General features: G+C 41.6%; 1 long non-coding RNA gene across 1 annotated transcript in view; it reads right to left on the bottom strand.

Annotated features, from left to right (window-relative positions):
* LOC116762707 overlaps window positions 1-25,679 on the bottom strand; it is a 408,066-nt gene that overhangs the window by 297,681 nt on the left and 84,706 nt on the right. Inside the window, exon 4 of the long non-coding RNA XR_004352327.1 lies at window positions 11,398-11,441. This is a non-coding gene — a long non-coding RNA (uncharacterized LOC116762707). The remainder of the gene's footprint in view (window positions 1-11,397; window positions 11,442-25,679) is intronic.

A 25,679-nucleotide genomic window follows, 5' to 3' on the forward strand; every position in this document is an offset into this window, starting at 1 on the left:
GAATCACCTGGAAGGTTAAAAAAAATTCCCACGTCATCTGCACCTAGAGTTGAGAGCCACTGTTCTATCTCAGCATTAAACTCCGTCATTTAGACTTCTGATGAGAACTGCCAAGCAAGCTCTCCTTTATGATCAGGTTTTTTGACAACTCCCAGGGGCTCTCAAGGGAACATTCGCACACTTCCCATGCTGACCTGAGGACACTCAACCGCTCTGTGCAGAGTGCCCCGAAGTACAGGGTGTTTCCCACACCAGCCGGGGCGGTGGGGGGGGGCGGGTGTCAGTTCACTCCCAGAAAGCCCCCGGCTCTCCTCCCCACCCCCGCTGCCTTCCTACCGGATGTCACTGACTAGTCTTGGGGGAAGGCGTGGGATAGAATTTCTCAGGAGGTCCTATCCAATTTCCTAGCAATCTGTAACACAGGAAAGCTCTCTGCAGTCTGTCGCTGTGATACAAATGCTTCTCACCGATATACCTCAACTGTCAGTCTCGCCCTAAACACACACCCCGCTAAGCAGAGCTAAGCACATTCTCTGAACAATTGAAAGGATATGACTGTAATGCCTGTTGATTGTACTTAATTATCTGTATTACAAAAGCTGTATACAATAAGTACCCCTCACTCCTCCACACACACACACACAACAGCTACCCCCTTCTCCACTGGACCATTTCTCAGGTCATGAATGTCCATCGATATATAGGGATAAGGGTACCAGAAGCTTAGCAAGAGCTAAGCCACAAATAGTTCTTTCACAGCTGTCCCATGTTATAGATATGAATTCTTCATTTCTGGAAAGTCTACTCATTCACAGACCAAAGTCATAAACTTTAGGGGGTTGGGGGGAGAATGGCAGCTTTAGATGTGAAAATACAACAACTTGAATGATAAATTTTAAAATTGTATAGGTAAAATGTACTCTAAATTTCTAAGTTTAAAGATTAAGTCTAACTGCGTAGCTACGTTAATTCCATCAATAGTTCATTGTTTTGCACAACACAACTTAGTATTTGCTTAAAATCTGTTATTAGAAGTGGAAAGTCCATAAAATGAAGACTCACATATAACAGCTGCTGTTTATTGAACGAGTGGCAGCCAACACACTATGCTAAGTGCTTTGTAGGTTTTATCCCACTTAATTGATTCAACCTGATGGAGGAGCTACCAGGGTCTCCATTTTATAGCTGATTACCTGAAGTTTCAATAAATATAAATAAAACTGTGCCCGTAGTCAGCAAAACTAGAGGATGGCTGACCTGGGATTTGGACAGAAGGTCTGGCCGACTCCAAAACCCTTAACCTATAAACTACTACAGTAGTTACCTTTTATAAGTGAGTAATGTACTGAAACACCACTCCCACCGCCATTTTTTTTAGAAAAGGTTAGGAATTAAATAAGAATTCAGATTCCCTGAGGAAAGCTTCATAATGGCATAGTGACGTGTGGGGTTTGAGAAGCTTTTCGGTTATACACTGACCAGAGGCACATTACGGAACCTCTGAGCACCCAAGTTCTCTTCCGTAAAATGAGCACAACAATGTCGAGGCCAGAGTTGTTGGCAGGACAAAATGAAAGCGCACATTAGATTCAGTCCCTGTTCTCTTTCTTCCCTCTCTGAGCCTCAGTTTCCTACTCTGTCAACTAGATAAACGTTCTAGCGTATCAAAGTCCTTAAAGAGAAAACTTTATAAAAACGAAAATGATTTGAAAAGTGCAAAGTGATGTTTTAGAGAAATTGTGTTTCTCATCATTAGCACTTTTAGGTTACTGAGTCTTGCCAGAAAGAAGTGATAAATTATCACTTAATTCACATTGAAGAGTTCCTATTTAAGAGTGTCTGAACTTCTGTTATTTTGGAAAGCAAATTATCCTGACTCATTTGTTTTTCAACTCTGAATTGTCTTTTGGGCTTGGCTTTGTTTTGGTTTCGATTCCTCTTGGCGCAGTGGTTAAGAATCCGCAGGCCAATGCAGGGGACACGCGTTCGATCCCTGGTCCGGGAACATTCCACATGCCGCAGAGCAACTAAGCCCGAGCGCCGCAACTACTGAGCCTGCACTCTAGAGCCCGCAAGCCACAACTACTGAGCCCGTGCGCCGAGCCCACAGTCCACAAGAAGCCACCGCAATGAGAACCCCACACACTGCAGCAAAGAGCAGCCCCTGCCCGCCACAACTAGAGAAAGCCTGCAGAGCAACAAAGACCCAACGCAGCCAAAAATAAATAAATCTATAAAGAAAAAAATCATTAAGTACCCATCAAGTGCGCAGGCCTGCAGGGAATAAAAGTTTGAAAGTAGGTTTCTTACCCTTGAGGAAGATATAATACATGGTAGGGCTGTCTTAAAGTAAGCACACATGCAATGTGTGGATTAATCAGCAGCTGTCCGTAGCTAGGACTGGGGAGAGGGTGTGACTATTAAAAAGTAGCAGAAGGGAGCTCCTTTGTGGTAAGGGAACAATTAGTTCTGTACCTTGACTGTGGTGATGGTTATTTGAATATACTGTATGTACGAGGATGATAAAATCTCATAGAAATATGTACCCCCCCAACAAAAAAATGCATATAAAAATATGCATGTAAAAACAAATAAGGTCTCTACCTGAGTTAACAGTACTGTACTGATGCCAGTTTCCTGGTTTTGATAGCTTACTAGTCATGTAAAATTACCACTGGGGGAAGCTGGGTGAAGGGTACAATGGGAACTCTACACTGTTACAATGTCTTGAGTCAAGCTATATAAAAATAAAGTAGCACTTCTTTATAGTAGGATGAGGAAGCTCCCTATAAACTGATAATGCAAAGTCCTCTAAGATGAATAGTTAAGTGAAAAGAGGACGGTATTGCACAATGTGTGTAACATGCTACCTTTTGTAAAAGGGCCCTTGTGGAGCATAAAGGGACTATGGAAGGATAAGAAACGAACAGTGGCTTCTGATGGGGGCTGAAAAGGAAGAACTTGATGAGGCACAAAGATGGGTGCTTTGTCTACTTTTTGGATTTTTGAACCATTCAGATTATTCAAAACAATAAATCAAAAGACAAAAATTAAAAATAATTGATAGGGGCTTCCCTGGTGGCGCAGTGGTTGGGAGTCCGCCTGCCAATGCAGGGGACGCGGGTTCGTGCCCCGGTCCGGGAAGATCCCACATGCCGCGGAGCGGCTGGGCCCATGAGCCATGGCCGCTGAGCCTGAGCGTCCAGAGCCTTGCTCCACGGCGGGAGAGGCCACGGCAGTGAGAGGCCCGCGTACCGCAAAAAAATAATAATAATTGATAGTATCAATATAAAAACCTGTATGCCATTAAATTGTTCTTTACTGAACAATTTACATGTATCGTTTTTAATCCTCAAAACAAGAACAAAAGTGGCTGAGGTTTTCTTTTTGCTTTTGTTTTTTTAAGAGGGTAAAACCAAGACTCGAGTAGTTTTTTAAACTTTTGCCTAAGCCTATGGTCTTTACACTATAATCAATTCGCTATTAAAGGTTTGCTAAATGTGCCATGCTGCTTGTCTCAGTGCCCTTGTACATGGCTTTTCCTCTGCCTGAGACCACTCACCCCGCCCCCACCCTACTTTGTCTGCCTGGAAAATTCCTCTTCAACCTTCAAAACCAAGCTCCCACCCAGTTGTTTTCTCCTAACCTCTTTCCTCAAGAGGATAAAGAAGTCTCTTCTTCCTTCTGTATCTCATAGATTAAGCATACCTTAAAACTAACAATTATTCCTTGTCTGTCTTTAAAGCCCTGGCATCTAGCAAAATTCCTGGCAACTGTTGCTCAGTGAATGTTCCTTCAGCTGTAAAGAACTCTTTAAACCTCACCATGAGCATTAAGAATTAAGACCTCTCATTAAAAAGACTCATCACTTGCTAACAGATGTAAATAAAGGTACACAGATATATTTAAACGAAAGTGGCTACAAGTACTTTTGAAACCCCCAATATCTTCTATTAAGAGAAATCTCTTTATAAATGGACCTAAGTAGGTATTCCTTACAAACTCTTTAATACCAAATTTCTGAGTGAGGCTGATTCCTAATACATATTCCTGGTAATTTCTTTGCCAAATATGAATTCATAGTGAAGTAATAACACCTTTTACAAAAATAAACTCCTTCTCAATATTCCTAAGTATGGTCTTTTTGAATATCGTTTTCTATGAAATGTTTTCTATGAATATCATTTTCTGTTTCACCTTTAAAAGTGAAATAAAGGTCACTATGTTCAGTAGAAACCTTGGTTCTTTGGTGTTGAACCTCTAAACTACTCTAGGACCATTTAACATGGCATGAGTTTCCAGACAGACCCACACAACTTCTAGCTTGACAAGCTGTGATTCTTCTTAAAAAGAATTGGTCCTCCAGAGACTGTTGTTCACAGGGCTAATAAGTTAGATCAGCTGTAAAGTATCAGGTCAGCACAGCATGGAGGCCAAAGATACAAGGTCTGAAGTCAGATGCCTGGGCTCGAGTCTTACTCTGCCAATTTCTGTGTTCTCAGTCAAGTCAACTTGTGTCTCACTTTCCTCATTTGTAAAATGAAGTTATGCTGGTATCAAATATATTGAGATGTTGTGAAGATCAAATAAGTTATAACACAGAGCTTAGAACAATGCCCAATATATGCCAAGCACTGAGTAAATGTTAGCTAGTAATAATATAGCTCTGATATATGGTTCACGCTCAATAAATAGTATTAACTACACGAAGGAGCTTGTCTCTGTCTAGTTAAGCTTAAGGTATCGGAAAGAATTCCCAAGGTTGTTCTAGAAAACAGAGAAGACGCTGAAAACACCAAGAATGTGAGGGTAGGATATGTATCTTCAGGTGTTCCATGCCAGCAGTATGAGCTATGACTCTACATTCCAAGAGGGAAGCCAGACTCTCCTCTAGAGAAGGAGACACACATCCCAAACCCTGGATTGTCTTCTGCTCGGAGGATTTTGGTTAATCACAGGATGTTTATTTTGCAAGTCACTTTTACAGTTTGATTTTTCCAGATGCCATGCAGCAACATACCTTTTAATAAAGATGCTAAAACACAGCAGCTCTTTACAATAAACCCAATTTTTTTTTTTAAAGTCTCTTGCAATGGGTCTTTATCAATGAAAATGGCCCAATACCTAGTCAGGTGTATTCCAAAAGGGTTTTCATTGCCTTGTGTTTACCTGTCCCATATGCTTTTGGGGACCTTCATAACTCAGACTCAACATACTAATTCCAATTATGCTACATAAAAGGCTTTCTTTATTATAAAAAATATTAAGTCACTAAGTTAGTACCAAAACCAGCATCAGCATTAAGCTGGAAAGACATTTCTTATGGGGAAGCAATCCAAAGATACTGAGGAATTCAAACAGATATTTATACACCCGTGTCCTTAGTAGCATTATTCACAAAAGCCGAGAGGTTTAAAAACGCTCTTATCCCACTGACAAATGGGAAAACAAAGTGTGGTACATACATAAAATGGAATATTATCCAGTCTTAAGAAGGAAGGAAATTCTGACCCATGTTACAGCATGGATGAGCGTCGACAACATTCTGCTAAGTGAAATAAGCCAGTCACAAAAAGACAAATACTGTGTGATTCCACTCATGAGGTCACTAGAACAGTCAGATTCATGAAAACACAGCAGAATGGTGATTGCCAAGGTCTGGGGGAGGTCGGCATGGGGAGTTAAGTGTCTAATGGGTAAGCCGTTTCAGTTTAAGATGAACAACTTCTGAAGACGGATGGTAGTTATGGTTGCCCAACTATGTGAGTACTTAATCCCACTCAACTGTGCACATAACATGGTTGACATGGTCAATTTTATGTATATTTTACCACAAAAAACCCATCGATATTATTGAGCTCCTGCAATACATACAAAGGAAAAGGAGCAGGTAGGTAACAGTGAACATGGACTAAAGAAACAGTTCATCTAGGTAATTCTGAGCAAGACAGACCCTAAGGAGTGATCAACACTGCCTTGTCTTTTAAAAAAGCTCCCATTTCCTTTGTTTCAGCTAAAGAGACTTCACTCTAGTATGAAAGAGTAAAAATTAACCTCCAAAAAAATTAGAGAAAAATATTCAAACTCTACTTGTATTTCAAGTCTCAGTTATATAACCCACAAGTTTTGTTGGGTAACTTTGCTATCTTCAGTAGAGCAGCAATAGGAAAAATTACAGGATCCAAAGCTACCACCTCAAAATGGCACTTGAGCCATCCATAATCTTTACTGTCAAAGCAAAGCATAATAAATTTCACTTAGGTTCATCCCATTAAGATTTAACATTGTTATCCTTTTTAAGTGAAAATACATTTAATTAGACCATAGGGATGAAGAAGCAGTCTGGTTCTGCCACATCAGTATCCGTTTCTCAGGTAGTATGGACATGATATGAACAGGGATAGAACTACCTGCTTCTGGTACTTCATTTTGTCTTTCTCTTTACCCTTTCCTGCAGCCTTCCTTATTGAAATGTTCTACTACCTTGCTACCACAGAGCTTTTAAGGGGACAGAGCTCTTTGGAAGTGAGGAAGATACATTCCTCCCACATCCCTCATGACACACCTTCAGTGACAGATGTTTCAAAAAAGAGCCCTTCTGTAATGAATCCTGAGAAGTCAGCCTGCTGCAGCTCTGACCATCTACTTCTTCTGAAACACTAAATTTATGCTAACTGGGCAAAATGTCTTTCTCCCTAGAAAAGAAGAAAACCATACATTGTTAATTTGACCTCAGGATTGACAATAAATAGAAAATGAATGATTTCATGAGCAGAAAGATGGACTGAACAGCTGACAGTCCTGTACTGATTTTGATAAAGCAGATGTCTTACTAAGGAGGTTATATTTTGGTAAGAAATAGAAAACAGGAGGTAGTGTGATATAACTGCTGCATTGGGGGAGTGCTAGAAACCAGGATGATCAAAATCAGCTCATGGGAAGTCTCTAACAGGTCTCTAATTCAATTCATGTGTCTGCATGAAACATTATCTCTACTTGGTAGAGTCAACCCCTGGGCATTTGTGTACTCATCTGATTTAGTATGATCTGGAATGATAAACACAAAGTTTCAATAAATTTGAATTATTTTTCTGGTTCTTCAAAGGTAAGTTATTTATTTCATTCTGATAAGTTCTGCTGGAATTAAAAACAGGTGGCATATGAATATCCAGTGACACTGGCAGCGAGTCTGCCTATCAACAGAAAACAGAAATTTTCTAATCACATCAATCATATATTGTAACCACATGAAAATTACCCCTTTCAATTGCTTAGTGAGAAACATTATTTCAAAGGTCTAAGAATCATCAAGGCCAACACCTCCATACCCTGCAGTGTGTAGTGATGGGTGCACAGAACGGTTGGGGAAATACAAAAATGTTTATTTTCCTAAAAGGCACGTTAAATAGTCGACTGTGACCAATCAAGTTTTAAACGTCTGCTGTCAATTAAGAATAAATTCCTGAATTGATTAAATTTTTCTCCCATTGTGAACAATGAAATTGGGTCTTTATTTCTGCCACATCTGCCATCAGCAAGGAGAAGGGCGTGAAATCAAATAAGCACTGGCGTCAAGGAAAGCTTACCTCCTCCACATATTTTTACTGGAAAAAAAATTTGTTTTCCAGTAAGATATTTCATTTAAAAAAAAAACTGTTTCTACTCAAGGCTAGAGTTCTATTTATTTTAAAAATGAGGCACAGAAACCTCCCAAGTGCAACTCAGATTTACATCTGGCTAATCCTCCAAATGTGACCAAGTTCATGCTGTTTATTGCTAATGAGTTCTGTGATTTTTTGGATAACACGTGTGAGAGATAGCAAATTAACTACTGCTAGTCAGCAGCAAGCAGACAAAAGATGTCTTGGGAAGCTAGTGTGAGCAAACCCTGCAAGTCAATTTCTAATCTCACTTGCCAGAAATTTGGTGGGGGGAGGTGACAAACCCTGCCCAAAAAAAAAAAAAAATTCAGTGGTAGAACTTGTTTCCCTTTCCTTTTTCCATGGAATATTTCAACACTCAACCAACAAACACAGCTCAGTCTTTCCTTTCGGTTAACTTCGGGACTGCAGGGAAGGAATGCCTCACACTGCAAAATGTGTATCAGTACCTCTGACTTCCTTCCCTGGAGCCCTATCCACTCACACAAAGAGAATCACAGAGGTGAGAGGGGATGTCATTTACAGGCAGTAGAAACAGTCTCCTCCAACACACCTACAGATGGGTGGACAAAGTTTAGTCAAGTCCCCTGGTCTAGAACAAACTGGCCAAAAATACTGTGCAACAGATGAGCACCAGATGAAAACAAAAAAGTGAAAGACTGGCGGAAGAACACTTCCCCAAATCAAGTCGCTAATAGCTTAAGACCCACAGTTTGAAAAGCACTTACTCATCTGAGGGGTAAGACTCCAGAAAGTGTACTCTTGCAGGATCCTTTACCTTCTTTCTCATCTGAGTCCCAAACCAAACCTGTCTTCACTAGTGGTGCTGAACCAGGACTGCAATTAGAATCACCTGGAGAGCCTTCAAACCAAGGTGGTGCTGAGACCCTTTGCAGTCACCTCCCTCCACCCCTACCCCCAACTCAGTTGAAACTGGAATCTCTTGAAGTCAGGCCAGGGGACCAGTGTTTCTTAAAAGCCTCCCAGGTGGCTCCACTACACAATCAGTAGATGAGAACCACAGCTTTAGAAATATGCTCTTTACAATACCATCTAGTTTCTCTACCAAATCCACTCAAAGACATTAGAGCTCTAATTCCACCCAGGCTTTCCTGTTCCAGAAAGTTCTAGTCATTACTTCCACCGCCTGCGCGCACTCTGCACTTCCTAACGTGGGAGCAGGCTGAGTTTGAAGCTCTCCACAGCTAGAGGTGGGAGCAGGCTTGGGACCTGTCCCAGGAGGCGAGAAAACGCCGGACGCCATCTTCGGGAGTAAAAAGCAAAAGCTTGGGGAGTAGGAGGTATAAACTATTGGGTACAACATAGGCTCAAGGCTGTATCGTACAATAAGGGAATAGACAATATTATAATAACTAGGAAAGTAACCTTTAAAAATTGTATATATTTTTTAATTTAATAAAGTACAATAAAAACGAAACGCAAAACTCCCATTTCTCTCTGCTCACACAGCACTTCTGGTGCCAAATGTGTGGGGGTTTTCCACACCAAGCAATTTTCCAATTCTCAACGGACACGGAGTGGGTGTCCTATAACTTAATTCAATTCTGACACTAACTGCCCGAAGTTAACACAGACCTCGCTAGCTAAGGGCTCAGGCCCGCAAGGCAGTTCGCTCCCCACTGCAGACGCCAATTCCAAGTCCAGGTTGTGGCCTGGGCTTCTGACCCACCAGCTATAAATCAGGGGTTCCCACGACCCCTCCCTCAGGTTCCACAACTTACTAGAACAGCTCACACTGCTCAGGAAAACAGTTCACTTACCGGACTACTGGTTTATTATCAAGGGTACAACCCAGGAACAATCAGCCAAAGAGAAGAAATGCACAGGGCAAGCTGTGAGGCCCCCACGCTCTCTCCAAGACGCCAACCTCCCACCACCTCCACGTACTGAACCCACCGACTCACCAAACCCCACCTTATAGGGCTTTTAAGGGCAGTCTCCTTACGTAAGCGTAAGCACGTAAGCAGGTGAGCACGACTGATTGCATCATTGGCCACAGCTGAGGAACTCAACCTCCAGCCCCACTCGCCTTCCGGGAGGTCAGAGGGCGAGGCTAAGAGTGCCAATTCCCTAATTAGAAGGTTGGTTCCCCTGGCAACCCGCCTCCATATTTAGGGGCTTTCCAAAATCACCTCATTAACATAAACTCCCCAGCGGCTGAAAGCAGCTTGTTCTGAATAACAAAAAACGGTCTTGGGTTTCCTTGGTGGCGCAGTGGTTAAGCGTCCGCCTGCCGATGCAGGGGATACGGGTTCGTGCCCCAGTCGGGGAGAATCCCACATTCCGCGAAGCGGCTGGACCCGTGAGCCATGACGGCAGAACCTGCGCATCCGGAGCCTGTGCTCCGCAACGGGAGAGGCTACTGCAGTGAGAGGCCCGCGTACCGCAAAAAAAAAAAAAAGATGGTCTTCTCACCTTCACCACTACAGAGCTGTTCCAGGTTATTTGGACAAAAACCAAATATTAGAACAAAAGATGCTCCTATTGTTCATGTCTTCGGAGCTTACAGGGCGTTTAGGAGCTCTGACCAGGAGACCAAAAAATGTATTTGCTATTATATTACAGCAATCCAGGTGTAAGTATACCATCTTAGGTATTCTGAGGGTCTCGGGATATGTTGCTGTGTTAAACACAAAGACGAATTAAAACTGAGTAGAGAGCATACATTTTTTATTTTCCTTGGGCCAGTGGTTTTAACTCTACCAAATATTAGAATCACCTGGAGGGCTTGTTAAAACACCCCACCAACAAAGTTTCTGATCCAGTCCTTCCGGGTAGAGTCCAACTATTTGCACTTCTGACAAATTCCCTGGTGATGCTAATGCCACTGGTCTCACTACACTTCTGGTACATCCAAATACTCGAACTACCAAAGATTGGTTTTTGTTTTTATTTTTTTTTTTTTCCCCCAGTTTTATTGAGATAATTAACATACAGCCCTGTATAAGTTTAACATGTACAGTATAATGATTTGACTTACATATATTGTGAAATGATTACCACAATAAGTTTACTTAACATCCAGTTAACACCCATCATCTCATATAGGTACCCCAAAACAAAGAGAGAAAATATTTTTCCCTTGTGATGGTAAGTCTTTGGGCTCTACCTTAACAACTGTCAACTATACCAGACAGCAGTGGGAACTACAGCCCTCCTGTACTGCCTTACATCCCTAAGAGATTTGTTTTTCCAGTATCTGTCTCTCTAATAATATTGAACATTGACTAGAGATTTTATGAAAGGAATTATTGTTAACTATTGTTTTAGGTGTGAAAATAGTGTTGTATTTATGTTTTAAAAAACAAAAAGTTCAAAAAAAAAAACCAAACAAAAAGTTCTTATCTTTAAGAAATACATATTGAAGAAAAAATCTTTTTTTTAAAACATTACAGTTAGAGTTGATATCCACCCTGCACCCAGCCACCCTCCTCATGGGCAACCCTTGTCCTGAAGGCAGGATTTACCATCCCCATGCATGTTTTATGTCATAAGAGCGTGCATGGATGAATGTATAAAAATAAACCCAAAAATGTGATAGACTAAAAGCATAAAAATGAAACTTAAACAAAGGAAAGCAAAATGGAGAACAGACAAGGGAACAGTGGCCCTTAGGATCTTTGGGGCGGCCCAGAAATGAGCAAGGGACAAGCGGTAACCACTGAGGTAGTTAGGGTTTTGTCTGGAAATCTTCCCCAACCAGGAAGTCTCTTACCTGACCATGGTGGGCGCTGACACTTCTGTAGTCACCTGAGAGTACTAGGAGAGAAAAGGAAACTGAGTCAAAAGTTGTCAAAGGAAGGAGCACACAGCAGAGTAAGGTTTCAGAACACAGTTTTGTCTACCTAGAAGGTACCTAGAGGAAAATCTGAAAAGCTGATTATTTCTTAAACTATAGCCCTAAGACCAGCCTTGGACTTGACTGCTCTGGAGGCATGCCAGGGACACACTCAGAGTGCTAAGCCCTCCTCCTACCTTGAGTAAAACTGGAAGCATCCAGCGAGGCACGGTTTTAGCACCAGCTCTGCTAGTCCTGCGCTAAAGCACTGCAAGCACATCACTCCCCCTCTCTGGGTCCAGAATTCATTATCTGGAAAATGAAGGGGCTTTAGATGTTCTCCAGAGTGACTCCCAAACCTGACAGTACAAAGCTACACTGGAAAAGACTAGTCCTGGGATGTAATCAGAAGAAAAGAAGGGAGCTAATGGCAGTATACATGCTAGACCCTAGATAGTCCTTTTCTATAGCTTATTTCATTTAACCTCTAAAACCCTTTAGTAAGGGTAGTCTTGACAGCAACAGAAGGCTGTGGCTGAGAGTGTGCGGGAATGTGCCTAAGGTCACAGATCCAGCAGTAGCAAAGCCATAGATCAAAACCAGGAGTTGGCTGACCACAAAGGGGAAGTTCTTCCCACTACACCCTTGGTGATTTACCGAATGTCATCGTGTTACTGGTAGCATCACATCAAAGCCACCATGAACTTTGACTCCAGGACTTAAAGAGACATGCAAGATTACATCAAGTGGTTAGGTTTGTTTTCTGTGCCAGACTTATCTTTTCGAAATATCTGATATTTTGTGAAAATGCTCTTGACTATAAAATAATTGCCCAATAGAATGCCCAGGAAAATTAGCTTATATTTCTAATGTTTTTACTTAAAAATCTGTATTTTCCTTTCTCTGATATCCCTCATTTAACAGAAAAACTTAGTTTCTACCAGTAGGTTATGTCTGGGTACAACGAGGAAGAAGCTTGGAGGTTTTGAGCTTGCTTAAAATTTTTAGAGGCAACATCCCCAAATTACTTTTCTCAGCACCTTTTTCCAAAAGCAAAGTTCTTGGCAAGTCATGAAAGATTCAGCTATTTCACATCGTGGCTATTTTTTTTAAGGAGCAATAATTTTCCAGGGATTAGAAATATGACACTCCTATTAGGCCAAGGCAGTGAAGCAGCTTCAGTGGGTGAATGCATTGCATAAAGCAACTGTCTGGCTCTCTGGGTTCAAGGTCATTCTTCCTTCCTTATAGGGATTCACATAATTGGCTCCGCACATTCATCCAGTGAATCAGGTGGCAAGACAACCTATTAGATAGATCAGTGGTCTGATGTAGGACACAGCTGCTCTGCTCCCTCCAGGCTCAAAATAATTCAGCACTATCAACCTCCCCCATTACATACAATTAATTTTATAAATAGATAGATAGATATGTATAACTGAATCACTTTGCTGTACACTTTGCTAACACAACATTGTAAATCAACTGTACTTCAATTTTAAAAATAAATAAATAAGCTTTTTAAAATTTTAAAAATACTCTGAAATGAGAAAAAGAAGCATGGATAAATAAAATGGCCGATACACACCACGCACAGCAGAAAATACCAAATGTGCACAGGATATGAGCTTCCCCGAGTGCTCATTGACTCCGGGGTGCTAATAAGGGAGTTTTGCAAAGCCTGCACTAAAAAGTACCCTACATTTAGCCAGCCCTAACCCCAGTCCAAACTCTTCTCCCATACCACAGCAGGTGGGCCTTACTAATTGGGACGTGCAGATCACGTGGCCTGGAAGGTTTGGGCAGCACACACCACCAGAGAGCCCTGAATTACACACACACACACACACACACACACACACACACACACACACACACCCCACTCGGACTTTTAGTTCTTACGAAATCTAAATATGTACAATAAATGTAGTTTTAAAACTGAAAGGATGTGTTTGTATGATGGTTTAAGAAAAAAAAGGTTTTCCTAAGCACAGATTTCCCCATCAGACTGGTGGTAATGACCCAAGATGGAAACAACAAAGATGCCTGGTGAAAAGGGACCCTCTAATCACATTAGCTTGTAGTTCTAAAGGAAGATGGTTGCTCTGAATTTCCCTTTATACAAAGCAACTTCAAAAAAATTCCTATTTTCTTAGTACATCTTTATGTAGGAAAGTCTGCGTGCCTTTGAAGCCTCAACACTAAACAAACAAGAGTTTTTACAAGTCCTGTCTGACCACCCAGGGAGAATCAAATAGTATTTTTTCTCCAGTAGGCCACCCCAGGATACCACGAATAACAAGGAAAAGGAGGAATTCATCTGTAACCAGGATGTATTTGTCTAGTGCCGTTATTACACTGTTTTAATCTAAATATTTTGGTATATTTTTCACTAGCAAAGCCAAAGGACATCTAATTATTATTCGTCTATCTAGGTAGAAGTTTTGAATAGCAGAAAATAGGTTAAAAGCGAGGGAACAGCAGAGAGGAGGAAGATTAAGGAATTTTCTTCTCAAAATCCCAAGAATCGAGCAGGGATTTTTAAAGTGCTAATGTTCCGAAGGGCAGGACGGTGGAGCCAGGGCCTGTGTGTTCCTTAGGACAGAAACCCTGGGATTAAAACTCTCAAGGGCTTAGACTGCAGGAAGCATTTGGGGAGGGAGTTTCTTCAGCATCACACTAAAGAGCTTAGTTGCATGGAAGTATTTTAGAATCACAGGAAGATCTTACCGTCATAAAAAATGTACTCCTTTAATCATGTCCCAGCCCTGCACAAAACCTCCATGTGGGCCAAATAAAGACCAGATCCTGTAGCCAGACACTAGGGAGTCTCTCCTATCTGACCCCAAACTGTCTTCCCGGGCTTGGTTTCTACTACTACCCCTGAGGCTCACGGGTGCTCCAGGCCCCCTGCCGTCCCTGCTGTTCCTCCTGTGTGCAGGCACTTCCACCCAGCCATGCCGATGGGGATGGTCTTTTATTCACCTGAAATGCCCAGCTGTCCTCATCGCTGTACTGACTCAGCCTTCAAGACAGAAGGATGAAACCAGGGTTAAAAGCCCTCCTCCTGGATCACAGCTCTGCCTCTAAACAGCCCCGGCGGCTTTGGACAAGTGACTTCATCTCATTCCCCGCCTCAGTTTCTTCATCTGCTAAATGGGGATGATAAAGGCTATCTCATTGTGAACTTTAAGTGAGACCAGGATGATAATCAACACATGCTCATCAACTTAGTGTTACTTCCCCCCCCCCAAACTAAATGCCCCCATCCCCTTAACCTCCAAGCCTTCCTTAACACCTGCAGCCAAAAATAATCTCTCCCGTCTCTAAATTCCCCTCCCAATTTAACTCAGCTGTGCTGGGTTTCCCCCGCGCCCCCCCCACCCTCTAACTGCATTATCACTACCCCTCTAATGTCAGCACACCTACCACACTGTGTGCTTTTTGGGGGAGGCGGGACCCAGGTTTAATTCATGTTTGTATTTGTTCCACTGTCTTACATATAATCGAATTATAAGAAGCTCAGGATTCTAGAATTAACAGGACCCTTTAAATGATCTAGACAAAATGATCTAGTTTTCTTATTCTATAGATAATAGATTCTATAGATTCTATAGATATATAATTCTATAGATATATCTATAATTCTATAGATATAGAACAGGGACTTCCCTGGTGGTCCAGCGGTTAAGACTCCACGCTTCCAATGCAGAGGACATGAGTTCGATCCCTGGTCTGGGAACTAAGATCCCACATGCTGCGCGGTGCGGCCAAAAAAAGAAAACCGAATAACCACACTATTGGTGAAGTGACAGAACCTCTTCCTATGTGACAAACTCGAATGGGTGGATAGATGAACGGATGGGCAAATGAACATAGGGACAGACCAACCAGCCATCAGCTACAGCTTTCAAGATATTGTCAACAATTCAAACCCGAGGGGATAGTGAGCCAGCCCACCATATAATAACCCCCTCATCACTCAGGCTTTCTTCATCTACCAAAAAGGTTTAAATGCCATCCATTTCTTTAAAAGTCTTTATGGGGCTTCCCTGGTGGCGCAGTGGTTGGGAATCCGCCTGCCGATGCCGGGGATGCGGGTTCGTGCCCCGGTTCAGGGGGATCCCGCATGCCGCGGAGCAGCTGGGCCCGTGGACCACGGCCGCTGGGCCTGCACGTCCGGAGCCTGTGCTCCGCGGCAGGAGAGGCCACAGCGATGAGAGGCCCGCGTACCGGAAAAAAAAAAAAAAAGTGGAAAAAGTCTTTATGATACACAGATCAAGAAGATTCACCATGCCAGAGGATTTGAGATCATCGTATTCCTCATCTCTTAGTTAATTTACAATCTGACTGTATTCAAAACTTCTCAGGTAAACAGCAGCCCGCCCACCACCTGACGTATCTGACTCATGCCACGACTTTTGCTGCAAGCCCATCCCATGTTGCCAGTCACAAGCTTGTTCCCACAGGAAGGCCACAGACGGACCATCCCTGTGAAGAGCTCAGAACGCGATGTCATTTCTTGCTCCTCGCCTCCATTCTGCCGCCTCCATCTGTCCCTCCATTTATTCAGTGATGTGCAGTCCCGACATGATAAACCCCATCACAGAGATAATGAGAGGAATTATGCAAAGGCAGATTGCAAAGCACTTGGCAAACCCTTAAGTCTGAAGGTTTTGGATATAGGAGCCCATTCCCCTTCACTCTGTAAGGTTCAGGAAACACAGCAGTCCTCTCAGATGGCAGGAAGCTCTGAACTAATACCTGGGGCATAGGAAGAATTTTCCAGAGTGCATCCCCAAGAAGCCAAGTGACTGACAGGAAGCAGCCTCGGGAAACATTCTGTAGTGTTGCTGCACCATATTTTAAAATGCCCACCTCTCTCCATACCTCTTAGAGCTTTTAAACGGACTGGTTGTGCAATGTGGGGAATAGACCAAGTAGAAAATATTTGGTGTAGGATGGCTGGGACCGGAGTTAAGATGTGGAAAGCAAGTTCAGAGCAATTGAAGATAACACACAAAAAAACTGCCATAGCACTGAGCTATCACTGTCCTTTCTCTTGTAGGGTTGTGGCTACTCCAGGAGCATGTGAGGCAACTCAAGGAGGCCTTCCGTGTTGCACAGGATCTGTCTGAGAGAATGATGATGGTGGTCCAAATGTCAGAAGATGTCTGTGGACACTCCACCTAACCCCGCACTACTGGTGACACCCCTATCCCCACACTCTGCTTTATTTCTTTATGGCATTTATTGTTACCTGACATTAAATCGTATCTCTTTTTATTTTCACCATTGCCAGTCTCCCCTGCCAAAACATAAGTTCTTTAGGGCTTGACTCTGTTTTCTTCACATCGATATCCCCCATACTTAGAACAGCATCTGACGCAAAATAGGTGGTGAATGAATATCTCTTAAATGAATAATTGAGATCCACTTCCCAAATCAGAAACCTATTCGCGTAGACCCATGGTTACTAAGTTACCAACAACAATGGTTTCTCTCTCCCAATACAATAGTATTGGGTTTAATGTAACACCCATTTTGACCCTGGCCTCTCTCTACTAATACCTGAGGAAAGTCAGCAATAAACCCAGAGAATGAAAGAGGTGCTTCTAGTAATTCTACTGGGATAGCAGGTGTTCAATGGGATTGTCAGACAAGCCAGAGTGTAGAGTCACTTTAACCCTAAAGCAAAACCAGACCTGAGGAGGGACACCATTGACCATGGTTACTGGACTATTCCAGATGCAAAGGGCACAACTTGTTTCTTGGAACAAATGGGCCTACAACGGATGGATGTCATCCCGCCTCTGGCAGTGAGGAAACCACGAGGGGTGACATTTTTTTCCTGTGGCCACAAGGGCCCCACTGCCATCCAGAGTGTAGTACAAAGTGAGAGTTGCCCTAAGGAAGACTACACTGGGGACAGAGGCAAAAATCAGTTTGGAGGGCTTCATTTTAGAAGAAAATGTGCTTGTTGACCATAAAAAGCATAAAAAGTTCTCACTGAACAGAGCTCTATGATTCAAATAAAAAAGAATGTTTTAAAAATAAAAATACAGGGCTTCCCTGGTGGCGCAGTGGTTGAGAGTCCTCCTGCCGATGCAGGAGACACGGGTTCGTGACCCAGTCCGGGAAGATCCCACATACCGCGGAGCGGCTGGGCCCGTGAGCCACAGCCGCTGAGCCTGTGCGTCCAGAGCCTGTGCTCCGCAACGGGAGAGGCCACAACAGTGAGAGGCCCACGTACGGAAAAATAAAATAAAAATAAATAAATAAACATATTTAAAATCACAGTAATTTGTGCATGCAAAACCTCTCTTAAAAGTATAACAAACTATATACTTTGTGTATATTTTCTTCCTTCTGTTATGAATCATCTTTTCTGCAAAAACTAGAATTAGGGTAACTATTGACAGCAACATACAGGTTTTTCAGGATTTTCAATTCGAAATTACTGTAACTTTTCACAAGCATGTGTGCAGAGTAGAATTTCAGCTCAGTTGCAATATACTACCTGAGAGAAATTTTTCTTCATTGTTCTTGCTACTTCAAGAATAACTCAACAATGAAGCAACCACATACTGGATTCTACTATTTTCCCCCAAACTGAGAAATTTTTCTCAACAAAATTGCTTTAAATGAATACATTTTAAACAATAATAAACCGCAATACTGCTGAGGTTTATATTCATTCATTCATCCTATGGACAGGATGGCCCATTGATACGCTTTTCCACTAAATGGGTAAGAAAATGCAATATGCACATGAGAAAATGTTGTAGGTTTTCCCCTTCTGTCCATAAGCAAGCTCAGCTTCCTCACACACGAAAATGCTGATGTGAGGTCCTTCTACGTCCCCTGAAATGGTCTCTGTATGCGTGAAGGAAAAGAATGGTGTCTTAACAGCCTAGAAGAGAAGCAGGCACTAAAGAAGTAGTTGAGGAAGGAAGAAACTTAAAGGGGAAGGAAAGGAAGGGAGTTGGGACTGACCTAAAAGACTGAGCAGGGTAGGCAGACAGCAAAGCCAAGACAGGATTCTGCCACAGATGACCTTTTGCCCTCTAATCACAGTGTACATCTCAGACACCTTCAAACCAGGGACCAGTTTCCTAGCAGAAGGCCAGAACACTCCCGGAAGATCAGTTGAGCCATTTTTCGTTTTTCTTCAAGAACAGCAGTAGCGTCTGCCAAAATACGTCCTCGACCTGCCCATCCATCTTTCCCCTCCCCCTCTCTGAGCTCTCCTCTATCCATCATGCTAAACAAACCCCTCTGCTCCTCACTCTCGTCCCCGTTTCAATCATCATCAACAACAACAAAGACATGTGCGAGGGCTGGTGGACATGTGGCCCCGTGCCAAACATTGAACAAACAAACGGAAGTTAACAGACTCGCTCCCATCTTTCAGGAGCTTACCGAAGAGAAAATTGTTGGGTTTTACAAATTTTACCACCAGAAAAAACTCCGGGTCCATGCCCTATTAACAGCAGGTCTGTGGCTTTGGGTACAAAGGGTAGCATGTTTTATAAGGCCCTGTAAATCAAAGTGAGTCCTCTCCCACCCAAGCTCTGTCTGCCCATATAAGCACAAAGTGGATGTCTAAACCATGAAAGCAACTCTTTTCGAGGAATGTCTTCCTTTCTTCTTTTTCCAATGCGCTGGATTTGTTGTTGCAATCCTGAAACAGCACGATCTTGTTCAGGACACAGCCAACCAGGGCTCAGTGAATGTCTGAACCATGTCTTATTTGCACACATTAAGTAATTATATCCCAAGATGTTTATGCTGGACACATCGCTCAGAAAAATATTCAGGTGTAAAAAAAAAGGTTAAATGGAAAACAGAAAGGAGGCACAATGATTTCTGCTTTTCGAGAGCAGAGGAGTCTTCCTCTCAGTAAATGCATATGTTAAAAGTTGTTTTTTTTCCTCCAGACGTTTCTATTCTCATGTTTTAAAAAAGCATAAGCTCTGAATGATCTTAGTCCAGAAAATAAAAATTTCTGGGATTTTCTTATAGAGAAGTTCAAATTGTAGAAGAACATTTGATATTTTCAGTTTTCCTGGAGATCGGAAGGACTTTCAGAATAATGCATTTTTTTCCTCAACAAAGGGCATCTGCAGAGCTTAGCCTGCTGAAAAGAATCATTCTGACAGTCTTCATGTATTCTTTTCAGGAAAACCCTGCTCAGAGAATTCCACAGAAAAATAACATCAGTACCCCAGGAAAGCATCCATCTAAATCATTACAGCTTCTTGTAAATAGATGAGGCCAGAGGATTTTCAATATATTTGAGGTATTAGATTGAGAGGGGAATAGGAGTGATCATCTTGAATATTACATATTTTTCACTTTCTCCTGATGGACCAATATTAAAACAAATATTTAAAAGATTTGCCAGTCTTTCAAAGAACATCTCACAGGAAAGCCCACTTTCAGAATCCTGCTGGAAGACAAAAATATCCCTAAGGTAGGAAATATAGAGTTACATCACCGTTGCATTGGAGATGTTATTGGAGAACAATAACCCCAATACCAAGAATTGTTATAGCACAAAATTAATAGAACAAGCCCCCTTACATCCAGGGCTCAGACTGTTTTGCAAACACTCCTTCTTGTTGGGATGATACTACCAGGGAATGAGAATAAGAGGAATTTTCATGACTGGTCTCAGGTCACTGGTCAGCTGGAGTGGTAGACAAGATGTAAATACTTGATTGTGGCCTGCTGACCTAAAAACATCAACCACATACCTTTCAAGTAATAATCTAAAGAATCCTAATTCCAAGCCATTTTCAAGGAGACCCATATTAGTCCTTCCATTAAATTCTGATTTTGCCCCTTTTTCTCTACTTCCATTACTACCCACCATAGTACAGGTAAGGCATAGGATCACAGGAAAGTTCCTAAGTGGTCTCCCTGGCTGGAACCAATCTCTCTCTGTCTCTGTCTCGCTCTCGCTCTCTTTCTTACATCCCTTGAGTACAGAATAGAAAGCAAAGCTTCCTCAAACACTGGTTTTATCATATCCTGCCCCAGAACAGGAAGCAAGTTCCCCATTGCCTATCAGAATATGTAAAGTTCTCAACCATCAATCTCATTCCTCACCACTCAGCTGATGCAGAGAAATCTCCAGTTCTCCCCCTGCTTCCCGTGACATGTTTATTCACCCTTCAGTTCTCTGCCACCATACTTTCTACTCAACTAGGTTTCCTCAATACACACCCAGTGATCAAGCTATCAGAATGGAAAAGCATCTTGAAGCCCACTTGGTCCAACCCGGCCGCCCTCTCCACACAGCCGACCATATGGACATCCAACTTCTCCTTCACGCTTTCAGGGGTGACGGAGTCACTGCTCTGAAAAACGGTGCCCTGTCAGACATTTTAATTGTAAGAAAACTCTTATTTGAGCTGAATTCTTGTATGTTCACTGGTACATACTGGGGAAGGATGACAAGGGTTTGGGGCAGTGCTGACCAGCTTGAGGACTCTAGGCTCAGGCCCCTGCCCAGGATTGTGTAGCATGGATGGGTAGCATGCCTATAACCCCTGCATGGTAGCCACATGGGAAGATCTACACTAATAATATTGGTTACTCTTTTAAAATCTGGCATCCCAAATTGAACACATTCTGCACAGACCATCTCAAATCCAATTTATTTCATCAAGCTCTCCCCCAATAACTAAAGCCCACACTCATTTTTCCTCTTCCTGATTACTAAGTGCAAAATTTCTGCTTGAACTGAACTTGATATTTGACATCATGACTTTTGACTATATTTACTTTAGGATTTTCCTAAATGAGCATCTTATTTCATGTGTGTCAGATTTACTTTCCCAAAATGACTACAACTTCATTAGGGGCTATGTATCATTGTCATCATCGTTATACCTACAAGTACACCCTACAGGTCTGGGCACATATTAGGGCCTCCCAAAAACATCTGCAGAACTGATTCTGCAGCCTCTGAATGGGAAAGCTACGGCTTAGAGGCTATGGTCTGATTCAAAAGATATAAACCTCACCTGAAGAGGAAGTTTATCATTCTGCCTGTTTATTCAGGCAGAAATCTAAACAATGACACAGACTTTCAGACTGGAAAACTTAGTACAAATAAACGCTTCCAGACAGGTCCAGATTGGGAAGGAGGGCTGTGGAATTCCTTCTCCTATCTGGGTTATTAGGCCCAGATACTCGTCGCTCAAGTTATAAAGACTATTTAAATGATGTTGCATAGTTTTATTTAAAGCTACGTTTGCTTTCAGATTAGACTTTAACATTTAATAAATTTCCCATCAGAATATGGTAAGAGTATTTTGATTTAAGCTTCATTTCAAGTATGAAACTAAAGCTGTGCTAGTTAAAACAGGCTCTAGTTGTAATTCAGCCTCCCAGGAAAGTCAGGACTCTTGGATTCCCCTAATCCTCTTCCTGTAGGGCTGAAAGGCCTGGGAATTGAGTGAATTTACATATTCTTCCTTGACCACAAAGCTAAGTCACAGGGTCCTAGCCAAACTCTTGTCTCACTCCTGTGGATTCGAGCTGTCTTGTCCCTGCAATTCACCTTGGAGAGAGTGAACTTTAAGGTGAGAATCGTGCCACAGAAATAGAGGCAACACCTTCCTTTCCTGTAGAGGAGCCCTAACTCTCTTTTTCCTCCTCTCCCACCTCAAAAGCCCGTACACTTGAAACTCTGATAGATTAATGAGAAGTCGGCACTGGTCCCTCTGGACTTGATCCATTTTTAAGTGAGCTCTGAGAACTTGGACACTTGACAGATCCTAGAAGGATGAAATATGAGGAGAGAAAAGGAAGTTTGACACATGCAGAGAATATGATCTCTGGGGCTGGAGAGAAGCTAAGAGAGGGGAAATATTAAGACAGGATGCAGAATACAAACTTAATTGACTGATAACACCACTGAAGAATAAAGACTGGCTTCTCCGTTAAAGTTTGAAAGTTGAGCAGTTAATATGAACTTGTAACTTTATGCAAAAAATTCTCGTGGCTCAGGGCAGGCGAAGGACTTTAGTGATGCCCTTGAATTCATCTTCACATTCACTCTTCTTGTCCGGTCTGTGCAAGGCAGGTGGAGTAAGAGGGGAAAAGTGATTTTATGTGGATGGTGAAAGATAAGGTAAAAATAACTGCACTGCAAAACAGATTGTTTGCCATTCTTACCTTTATGAATCCCAAGGAAGAATAAAAGTGATAATTTTTATCACTAGGATAGGGGCAAAGCCGGCCTGGGACAAATTTTCAATGCAGATCTTCAGGGGGAAATTAAGTCCCAGCTCAGTTTCTCTCTCTGAAAATGGCATTTCCATACAAATCTATTCTGTTCATTAAAAGCCAACATTATTCTGAAGCATCACCAATTCATGAGTTTGGCCAGTACTGAGGGATCTATTTATTTTAATTCTACAGCAGTACCTTTAAAACTCTGAAGGTTAGGTGGTTGGGAACACCAAAAACTAACCATTTAGTCCACATTTATATAAGCAGCAAACAACTGGTAAAGAAAACAAAAATCTACATTCTAGTCTATACTAATACCCTTTTTTTAAATCCAGTAAATAAGACGACTTGAAAAACTGAAAATAATATCAGATTAACACCTAATTCAGTGCAGGACGCTTAGTAGGTACTTGGTAAGTTATCAATGAGTGAACAACTGATTTCTTTAAAACATCAGAATTTATTAAATAAAAACAACAAAGGGAAGATTGCCTTCTCATGGGCAAAGAATGTTGAAAAGAGAAATCAAAATTATATTACCACTGAAATCTCCCATAAGACCATGACCAAAGGAAATGAGAATCTAAAAGAATTAATAAAAACATTTCATGATTCACAGTACTTATGCTGCATCTCTTTCAAATTAACTGATTCTATAATCAGTTGCATCATCCCTATGAAATGAATATAACTCAGAGCAATAAAAAGACATTGTGTGAGCTAAACCAAGACTGTGATGAGGCCAAAGCTCTTTTGAGACAATGTACAGGTAGATGTTAGTGCTATAAGATAATATGAAGAGAAATGCTTTCAATCAGACTGCCTTAGCAGGAACTGTTAACCATACAGGGTTTTTCTGAGGAGTGTACGGAATTCTCAAATTTTCTCCACTCCCAACCATGACTAAGATGAGCTCTATCTTCTTGTACTTCCACAATCTGGTTTGGATGAGTATTGTCTATGGGCATGGTTTATAATTTTTCATTATTTTCTAGAGATTTCCTATTTCACAAATGTATCTTGGTACAGATATCATTCTACAGTTAGAAATAAACCAATCTCTTCTAAATTACTTAGCTATCAATCCATGGAAATATCGCTGTTTGGGTAAGCACTTTATAGTTTTCTCAAGTTCCTCTATTTAAAAGAAATTAAATTTTTATCGCCTCACGACCCATTTTAACTTTTTTTAAAGAATGGGAGTCATGTTGGATAAGGTTGCATTGTCCTGTTCAGTGATGTCAAATAAAATGCAGCCAAGTAGACTCTAGACAAAAGTATCAGACTTCACCTGAGTTTTAAACCAAAAAGAACCCTCTCCTACCACAATCATTCAAAGGGTAAGATTAATTCTGTATATCTCTGGAAGGCTTTATTTCTCAAATTACACAAGTGTCTATCTTCGGTAAACTCCTCAATAGATAATACATACCACATTTCCTTCTCAGCGATGTTTGTATTTCATCTCCCAATAAATCCATTTTGTTAAAACACTGATTTATTTCAACTTTGCAGCCAAAATTAAAGACATAACACGTTGTTCTTTGTTGCGTGAAAAACAACCTTCAAATTAATTTCATGTAATGATGTTTACATAGATGTGAAGAGATGAATTTGAAATGTTCGATCCACACAGGTAAAATAAAACAAATTAGGATCATTATAGTCAGGCAGACCAAAACATCAAGGTGTTCAAAGTGAGGGAAGAAAGCAAGGATGGAAGATTCTGTGAAAACAGGACCAGGTCTGTACCAAACCTTACAGAAGAGTGGTTCCAGTTCTACCTACAATAAAACAGCAAGATAAGTCTTAAATAGAAGGTGCATGGTGGGCAGGCTTCTGCAAATCTTCAGGACACCCAAACATATGCATGAGGCTAGGGAGGGAGGTGGTCCCTCCAGGAATAGGGAGGGCAGTTGGGGAGCAAAAGCCCCACCATGACTGAATATGCAAGAGGAAGGGCAATGGAATAATCAAAAGCAGAGAGCTCCTTAAAAAGACTGGAGGCCAGCCCACGCTGCAGAAGACTTTCTTGCAGTCCATAGAATGCTTTGTCTTGTCTCTGTGTGTGAACCTGTAAAGAATGAATGTATTTTGTCCTTTAGGGGCGATTTTAACTTCAGATTTTCTATTTGAAAATGTTATATCTAATTCATATACACAGACCACCCACCCCCAGGGCTTGTGGAATTCTTTAAATAAATCAAATATTAACTGCCTTCCCTAACTCTAATTTAAGTATGAGAACTGATCAGTTTTCCTGCACTTTTTTAAAGGAAACTCCTTGAAGAAATTATGATACATTCATTCTGTTCCATCCAATACTGCCATGCCATTCATAAGAATAAGGACGATCTGGTTGTTTGGGCTCAGAAAGCTGATCATAGTATATGAACACGTGGGCGAAAACGCAAGCAGCACAAGAAGAGGTAAGACCACCCACATACACCAGGGTAGCTTACCTGGGAAGTAGGTACGAAACATTTAAAGGATGAATGAATGAATGAATGATGAATGCTCTAAGTGGCTGCTTTATAAATTGAACAGCTGGTTCTCATGTGAACAAAACCTTCAGAGACAAGTTTAACCTGCTCAGCAGGTGTAAGAGTCCATTGCTTTTTAATCGGCAAAAAGAATCTTCTCCAGTTTTTACTTATTCTACTGATTGCAATGACAAAAGTGAACAGCTAGGCTTTTTTGTGTTTCTTTTTTTCCCTTTCTGGCCCCTCTACACTCTAATTCTTGGGCAACTTTCCTATACAGACTAATTTTCAAAACTCGTGGGAAGAATTTATTCAGACCAGCACATTCAAGGGAAAAAACCGACAAGAATTTAGTCTTGCTTCTTTCTAGGGATTTAAAATAGTCCTGGTCCCCTGGCCCAGAAGAACTCAAAAATCACAGTTTTATGTCATTTCTATTGCAGGCCCTAAAGCAATCCAGAGGAGAAAAGGAAAATAAATAACATCTAA

This window comes from Phocoena sinus, chromosome 11, assembly GCF_008692025.1.
Source record: "Phocoena sinus isolate mPhoSin1 chromosome 11, mPhoSin1.pri, whole genome shotgun sequence".
NCBI classification, from domain to species: Eukaryota; Metazoa; Chordata; class Mammalia; order Artiodactyla; family Phocoenidae; genus Phocoena; species Phocoena sinus.